The following is a 9,558-nucleotide window of genomic DNA, read 5'->3' as shown; positions in this document are numbered from 1 at the left end:
AAAAATCGCTATTCACCCCCTCTAGCGAACACACCGATCCTAACAGTCTTCCAATATGTCCTCGAACTCCGAGAGCATAGTCATACTCTATATACTGAATCTCCTCCCTTAGTTGGTTCTGTCGTACTTCGCGACGAGTTAAGGTGGTAATCATCCTTGGCATCTGGAATTGAAAATAATAATGTCAGTACAAAACTAACAAACCAGTACAAAACCGGTTAAATTCAATTCACATCTAAGCAAGATATTTTAAGCAATAAAGAAAAATAAATTTCCTTTATTCAAAGAGTTTCAGTCAACAGACAGATTATTTCCCTTGTCTTTATTAGAACTAATCTAATTATAAAGTCCAAAATTGGTCCAATTAGAAATCTGACCCAATTCAAATTGATTAAAATGTAAATTAAACAAATTTATTTACATATACCGATTGGGAACTAGTGGTTAGCCTTTCTCTTTCATGATGTGGAGGTTATGAGTTCGAATCCATGTGCTTACAAACCCAACCTCTTATATTTCCTATCCTTAAATTAAAATTGGATTGTCTATTAGAATTATATGGGCTTTTTAATTAAATTGGATTTTGGACTCTCTGTAAATCCTTGATCCAATTAACATAATCATCACCCAATTAGTTGATTAATATATAAATGAAACAAATTCATTTATGTATTGTGGCTTCGATCGAATGGTTATTCTCCATTTCATGGCTGTGCAGACAGGAGATCGATTCCTAACATAGCCAGATAATTTTTTTCCCCTAATTTTGGGCTTAATCGGATCTGGGCTTTACCTTAGCCCACAAAATGAAATCATGTTCCCTTTTTGATTAAAACCCAAATTAATTGTACCCAAAAAAAAAACTTTGCCCAAAAAAAAAACTGCCGCCGAAACCCCTTTCTCCCCTTTTTTTCACTCATTAATTAAGATTTCTTTGCCCTAAATGCATGCACCATTTTTTTTTTCTTCCGTCGAACTCTTTCTGTTCGTTCCCAATTTCACCGGCACTGGCCTCGCTCGCCGCCGACGCCAGCCGGCTCTACGCCAGCTTTGCCGGAACAAGGAGAACATGTCGTTGGCCGAGATAGAGACGTCGTGTGCGTCACCGACCATGAACATAGAAGGGCCGATGGTTTCGTCGGCACAGAGACGAGAGAAAATCGCTGTTCTTAAGCAGCGATTTTTCCAACAGAAATAAGACTGAACAGGTAAAATTCTAACAGAGCTCTGATACCAATGTCAGTTTACCTGTTGTTGCGTGCCTTGCTATTCTTGCTTGCGTCGAAGGAGGATCACGAATGGAAAACTCCTTTGCCTTTTCCACAAACCAAATTCCCTCTTCCGATGCTCTTCCGATGCCTCTTGCTTTCTCTCTGTGACTTGGACGCCACAAGCCCTGCTTCCCTCTCCTTTATATAGTAGAGGATAGGAGACGAAGGGGATGAGTTTTAGTGATGAGCCCACCCCTTCGTCTTCCTTCCATGAACGTTCAGAGTTTCAGAAGATGAAGGGGGCGACACCCCTTCATCTCTGAGCGTTAAGCGTTCAACACTACGGGACAAACTCATCGAACTCCACGAAGGATTGCTCAATACAAAAGTTAGTAAGTGTGACCTTCTACTAAACAAGCTCTACAATATAAAAATGCTAGAAGGCGAATCGACTAGTGGACAGCACGCGTGAATTCAAGACTTACTCAATGGATTCCATGCAATCAGCTAACCCGTTGAAAATCGGGATATAATAAGGTATGCACTGAAAGCGTTCCCTAAGAACACTTTGTGGGCATCAATGATCGATGCTTACAAGGTCTCCATGGACCTTACAAAAATTAAGCTCGATGAATTATTTTTTGAATTCAAGCTGCACGAGCAAACTAACGCCAATCCGGTCGAGAAAGGGATTACTCTTGTTGCAAGTCAGACCAAGGAGAAGAAGTCCAGAAGAAAAATAGAGGAAGAATCCAAAGAGTTATTGGGTTCGGAAAGCAATAACGAGGTTACCATCGAACTAGTAAATCTAGTCCGGAAGATGCTGAAGAAGAAGCGCAGGATTAGAAGGTTTGAAATAAAAAAGGTGGTACAAAAAGCAAACTCAAGCAAACCATCTACAAACAAGACCGAACTCACTTGCTATGGATGCAAGGAGAAAGGACACTTCAAAGCTAAATGCGCTAATCAAAAGAAAGAGTGCAAGACAAAGAAGAAGGCGCTCAAGGCTACTTGGGACGAATCATCTTCAAAGGACTCAGAGAAGGAAGCTAACATGAGCTTCCTGGCTCTCCCAGCTCGAGAGGAACTAACAGACATGGAGACTGAATCCGACAACGACTTAAACTTAAGCCATGAATCTGTATCCGTTTTAGAAGGGTCAACAACCTCTATAAGTATGGATAAATTGTATGCCATCTTTATAACTTAACTAAGAAACTGGCTAAATCTAGTGCTCAAGTTGAATCTCTCCAAAAGGAGGTAGCACTCCTTAAGGAGAAAGTCAATTTCGGATCGCCAACTGAAGATGTTTAAGTTGGAAACTCAACTCAAGTCAAACTTGAGGAAGAGAATTCCAGGTTGAAACTTCATATTGACGATCTAAAAAATTATTGAAAAAGTTTACTTCGGGCTTTGAGTATCTTGACATGATGCTTGGAACTCAAAGGGTTGTGTATAACAAATTTGGACTTGGACAAAAAGCCAAACATAAATTATACATGTCTTTGTTAAATCGACCCAAGAAATCACGAGTCCAAATATGGGTTCTAAAGTCCAACCTGACCAATCTAGTTGGACTGAACCGTTACTAGGTCCCCAAAGATTAAATACATTATTTGATCAGACCTAATAGGGGTCACGATCCAGGGGATCTAAAATCTTGCATGTTAAATAGAATTGCATATTTTAACCTTTTATTTTCATATTTTTTTTTGTACTTAGATTGAACCTAGGCTAGGTAAGGATACAAAATTTAATTAATTCTTGCCCAACCTAGTATGAGGCGAGACAATAGTACATTAGAAAAACTCAGTTCAAGTGGTCAAGTGGGGTAAGGAGTACCATAATTGATTTACTTAGCTGAGTGGAACTGATCGAAATTACCTCATCTAACTCTAGACTAGTTAGACCAAGGTTTCTCTCTAGATTAGCTAAGTATGCAATTTCTGAGGTAGCTTTGTCTTAGAAAGTAGTCGTTGCTCCAATAACCAAAAAGGGCCTTGTGTCTCGCCACCGCTTGAAAATTGATTCTTAAATTACATACTTAGTAAATCAAAATGTTAAACTTAAATCTAACCCAAGATTAATCAAATATTAGACAATAACAAATTACATTAATCAAGATAAAAATAAAAAATCATCTCACACAACCTATAGGATTAACTGTGTGAAAATCTAAAAATGGATGAGATGAAACTAGGAAGAAAATTCTAAATTAATTTTTTAATTAATTAACTAAATCCTTAAAACTTTAATTAATTAATTTATTCCTTAAAATTTTAATTAATTATTCTATTCCTTAACATTTTAATTAATTAATTTATTCCTTAAAATTTTAATTAATTAACTAATTCCTTAAAAACTTTAATTAATTTATTTATTCCTTAAAACATTAATTAATTAACTAATTCATTACAAACTTTAATTAATTCAGTCCTTAAAACTTTAATTAATTAATTAATTCCTTAAAATATTAATTAATTAATTAATTCCTTAAACTTTAATTAATTAATCTATTCCTTAAAACTTTAATTAATTAACTTATTCCCTAAAACCTTTAATTAATTCATTCCTTAAAACTTTAATTAATTAATTCATTACTTAACTCTAATTAATTAACTTATTCCTTAAAATTTTAATTAATTAACTTATTCTTTAAAATTTTTAATTAATTTACTCTTTCAACCTTAATTAGTTAATTTAATCGTTAAAAATCTTAATTAACTTAGTCATAAAACATTAATCAATTAAAACATTTAATTAAATCCAACCTGGTTAAAATTTATTAAGGCCTGACCCAATCTTATCCGGACGCTTGACTGCAAAATTCAAGCGCCTCGAACTGCTTCTCGAACACTACCCATGGTTTTGTGCAGGTGTCGCCGGTTGTAGGATCTAGGTGTTTGAAAATTTTTTCCAGGCGCCCCGCACCACACAAAATCCAGAGCGCTCCAATTAAAATCCAAGCGCCTGGAACGCCTTTACAAATGTAACCCGAACCCTTTCATTTCAAACCGCACCAAATCTCTTCCTACCTCAAAATTCTCTCTTCCCGCACTATCACCAAACTTATAGGTCGTCACGTTCTTATTTCTCCTCCAAAAATGCCTAGGTAAGCCCCCAAAATAATTCTACAATAATTTAAAGTTAATTTTTTCTTTAGTTAAACTTTAATTTATGCAATAGGATTAAGAGGAAGACCACTGAGGCTGGTACTTCTAGTACTCCTAGTACAAACCCCAGGTTCCCCTTTGAGGAACATAGGATTAGGTTTGCATTATTGACTTTTGTACCCCTGCATACCTTCCATGGAGGTTGTAGAGCATTACGACCTTCAACAACTAGTGTACTAACCCGATTAACACGATTTTGTGTGCTGAGTTGTACAATAACCTAGTTCAGATCGACGATCTGACCTATTCCACCTAAGTAGTCGGGAGGGATTTCATTATATCACCCACCGTCATTAGAGAGCACTTATGTCTTAGACATTCATCATGTCTATTTACCTGCTACCCCCTAGGGATGTACCTTTTGGGGATCCCTACTCACACATCACTCTAGGCCTCATGCATTCATATTTCTTTGGAGAGGAGAGGGTCCTGACAGTGACCTAGTTCTCTTCTATCAGACTCAGAGTGCAAGACTATATTTTGTATAGAGTCTTAGTTATTTGCATTCTGCCCCTGACTACTAAGGACGTCGCGATGATGCTACTATTTCATATATTTCTTCTATATGCATTATTTCATAAATTAGACATAGACATTAGTTTGCATATATTTCATGCCATCATTTTTTCATCCGGTGTGGTCACCAGTAGGAGGGTACATATGCCCTACTGTCATATTTTGACATCGCTCCTAGCATCACTTGAATTTGACCTCACCGTAGGTGAAGTCAAACCAGCTAGTGAGTTTGACATGTTAGGACCTAGGAGTTTTTCATTAGCTGGGGTACATATAGATGGAGATGAGGTTCTGTCTTAGAGATGAGGGAACCAGCCTCAGCCTAGCCAGTTGCAGCTCGAGGAGGAGGATGATGATCTTGACCTAGCTAACCTTCTCCAGCTCCCTCCACCTCCACCATCTATCACTCAGGAGCAGAGAGTGATCAGACTCGAGGAGTCAGTCTATAGTTTGCACGAGTCTGTTACTTCCTATCATCAGTCTATGGCTAGTCGGTTTGAGAGTCAGGAGGAGAAGAGTAGGGCTAGGCGTTTTGAGCTGATGGACATGCTCAGATCTTGGGGCATGGGCCATCCTCATCCACCTCCCTAGTAGACCTAGATTTCTATTTTACATTTGACTTGTATTGACTATATTGTTGACTCTTTATTTACTAGTATTGCATTTTCCTATTTCAGCATTTCATTTTACACGTTATTGTTTAAATAATTGTCTGCAACTAGGAATGTATTTAGTAGATTAAGTTCAAATTTTTTATATTTTAAAATTTATATTTTCAAATCTACTATTTACTTAATTTTTTAAAATGATTTCAAAAAGTTTATTTTAATTTTTGAAAAACTTAGTTTCAAATTTTGAATTTCAAAAATAAGAAGGAACGTTTTGGCCCTAGTCTAGGTCTCTCCACTAGAAATCATGCACTCTATACTTAGGTTGATGCATCTCACAAAGCACACTAGATAACTTGATTGTGTATTATGAAACCTAGAATGGTATAAGATGCATAGGGTCTTAGTCTAAGTTTCACATGCTTATTTTTGTGCATCAAAATAAAACTTGGGCTATAAACATAAACTATGGATCAAGTTAAGTGTTCCTACTTAGCAAAATCTAATTGAAATGATACACTTAAACTTGACCAACTTAGTCAAGCTACTATCTTTTTGTAGTTAGCTAAAATCTAAGTTGGATATGTGCTTAAAATTTTTTTTTTTATGTCTAAGTATTTTATTATTATCATAACATGCTTGGACTCACATCTATGTTTAACGTGATTAAATATTTTTTTTTCAAAATTCAAAGTTTAAAGTTATTTTGATTATGTCAAAGGGGGAGAGAGATAAATAGAAAAAAGTTCAAAGTTAAATTTTCAAATGATTAAGTCTCAAAAAATGTGATCTTTCAAAGTATATGGTTACAAATATTTCTGCAAAATATTTTTTTTTTCAAATCTAAGTAGGAATTGAATGATTTACAATCAAATTGATGAAACCTAAACCATTTCAAGTTCACGGGGAGAGAAGAAAAAGCTATAATTTGAAAAATTGTTATTCTTCTTCAAAATAAAGCATAAGTTTAGGAGGAGTCCTGGATATAGGGGCAATGCCTACTTCTATATTTATTCCTAATATTTTTTTAACTTAACTTGAAACTTAGGTTGTCATAATAAAAAAGGAGGGAGATTATTGGTGCAGAGAGCATTAGATGATCGAACCTAAGTTTTGATAATGATAAAATGTTTAAATTAAGTGTGTGAGTTTATCTGATAAGCTAAACTGAGTATGCAGGTAGCATAGGAAAGCCCTAGTTGAGGCTAAGCACATGAAAGCCCTAGTTGCGACTAGGCGGTGGAACTAGCTGGAGGCTGGGCACACCTAATCTAGAGGATTAGGAGAGAAGACCTGATTTGAAGGACTAGGTAAGAAAGTCCTGGTTAGGAGGACTAGGCATGAAGACTTTGCGAATCAAGTGCACTAGGTGGGTCTAGAGGACTGGATATCTAACGGTGGAAATCCTAGGGGTCGAGAATTGAGGCAAAGCAAAAGTCCAACAAGTCTGGAGGACTTGATTGGCGCAAAGTAAATTCTCCTGAGTGGAGTGGGTGAGGACGCATTCCCGGTAAGGGGAATTATAGGCGTCGGTCTGACCTAGGGTTTCACTGGAAATCTAAAGTCAAGACCAAATAGTTTGAAAGACTACACTCTTTTCTGTTACTTTTTGTGTGTTGCACTAACTTGTAATGCAGGAAAGGAGGGGTTGGAACTTTGTGTTCCTAGCGCCCTTATCTGGATCCAGGAGATCAGACTTCCAGGCGCTCGGATTGGTTCCAGGCGATTGGACATTAGCGGAACGGGACCAGCGAAGCAGTGAGGTAGCAAAGTCCCAGTGGTCGGGACACCTCAGCCTTCAGGTGCTAGGAAAGGTTCTAGGTGCCCAGATATGGATGAGTCAAGGTTGATCTAGAACTTCCACGTCAGCATTGGGGTGGCCGGAAAGGGACCCAGGCGCTTGGAAATGCCGAGTCAGTAGCGTCGATAGTGGATCGACAGACAACGTGGAGGTGCCCGGAAAGGCTTCCATGCGCTCGGATCACTCAATAAAAGAGCCTCGAGGGAGAGCCCTTGAAGTATCAATCTGTGACCTAACGACAACCGTTTGCACGAAGAAAGATTATTTGGAACGCAGTCGTCACGCCGAGGAGCTACATCGTCTACACATTTTGTCGATATAATTGTGCTTTACTTTTCTCTTCTGAATTTCTAAGTCGATATTCATGTTACCGATCTTATTTTTTGTAAAGTGCCTCCCTTTCATAAGAAGGGAGTTACATAGTGGATTGCCTGTCGGAAATGGTCTCTTTATCGTCGGCCTTGGAGTAGCAGCCTGTGGTTGTGAACCAAGTAAAATCTTTGTGTATTGGTGTTCTTTCTGCTGCTTGTCTCTATTTCATATATGTAAAGTTTTACAAGTTTTATCGAAAAGTGTAAAAATGCAACGGAAGCGCTATTCACCCTCTCTAGCGCTCCTAACTATCCTATAGTCTTGTTGATAACAAATAACATTTATAATTCGTTCTTTTTGTACTTAATTCATAAGAACAGTAAACTTGTTACCGTTCCTCCTATTATAAGGACGAAACTCTTTCTCGTTGTGAGAAAGAGTCCTTTAGTGAATTGTCCATCAAAAGCAATTAAGGATTGCAGGTCCTGGAGTAGCAATAGAGGCTGTGAATAAGTAAAAACAAACGAGTCTCTATTTTGTACTGTGTATTTATTTTACGATGCGTACTTAAAACTTTTAAAATGAAGTTTTCAAAAACAAAGTGAAAAAGCGACACAAGCTATTTACCACTATAACGGTTTTTTGGTCCTATAATTAATATCAGAGCAGGGGCGCTCTGAATTAGTGCAACCACTATTCGAGTAGCTTTTCGTCATTTTATTTCTTTGTTCATTAATTTAATTTTTCCCACACTACTGATTCAAGACCAAGTCTTGGATATATTTTTTCCTCATTTTTTGTGTGCAAGAATTTTTTTATGGCCCATCAAGAAGGTTATAACACAACCCGACCTCCCCTCTTCTCTAGGGAATACTTCGAATACTAGAAGGGTCGGATAGAGTTCCATTTAAAACCCCAAGTGAATATGTGGATCATCCTCCAAACTGGGTTCACACTCCCGACCGATGAAGAAGGAATCCCACAACTCTGCCAAAAGTGGGACAACGCCACCAAATGGAAAATTGAAGAGGATGTTAAGGCTACCCAGACTAAAGAGTGCGACCTAACCAAGGAGGAGCTCAACCGAATAGGCGCTTTCATTAGCACAAAAGACTTTTGGGACAAGTTGATCGAATTACATGAAGGGATCTCCGACATAAAGAAACATAAAAGAGATTTAATATTAAATAAATTATATAACTTCAAGATGAAGGAAGGAGAGCCCGCAAGTTATCTACACACGTGGATCCAAGATCTTCTCAATGGCCTACATGCAATTGGGCAACCCATCGAGAATTGAGATATAAAAAGGTACGCACTAAAAGTGTTCCCAAGAAATACTTTATGAGCATCAATGGTCGATGCTTCCAAGGTATCTCGGGGCCTTTCAAAAATAAAGTTAAATCAATTATTTATAGAATTCGAATTGCATTAGCAAATTAATGCTATTTCGGTTAAGAAAGGTATCACTTTAATTGCAAGTCAAATTAAAAAGGAGCAAAAGTTTAAATTTTGAGTCAAACCCAAATTCAATACGAATCAGATTCAGAAGACAACGACGAGATCACCACTGAGCTAGTTAATCTAGTTCGGAAGATGTTTAAGAAAAAGAAGAGGTTCAACAAAGCCGAAGTAATCTGCTATGAGTGCAACAAAAAGGGACACTACAAGACGAAATGCTCAAATTTAAAGAAAGATAAAAAAGCAATGAAGGAAGGCTCTAAAAGGAATGTGGGATGAGTCTTCATCAGAGGAATCGAAAGAGGAAGAACAAAAAAACTTCCTAGCACTACTGACATAAGAGAAATGGCCGAGATCGAATCTGAGCCCAAATCTGAAATCGAATTCGAAGACGAGTCCGAGTCAAGCCACGAATCTGTATCTGGTTCAGAAGGTCCAAATTCCACTATAAGTAATCAATTAGTGGAAAAATCATA

This window comes from Curcuma longa, chromosome 21, assembly GCF_044706935.1.
Source record: "Curcuma longa cultivar G26 ecotype Majalengka, Jawa Barat chromosome 21, ITB_CL_G26_1.1, whole genome shotgun sequence".
Classification (NCBI taxonomy): Eukaryota; Viridiplantae; Streptophyta; class Magnoliopsida; order Zingiberales; family Zingiberaceae; genus Curcuma; species Curcuma longa.
This window is presented reverse-complemented; position numbering follows the sequence as displayed.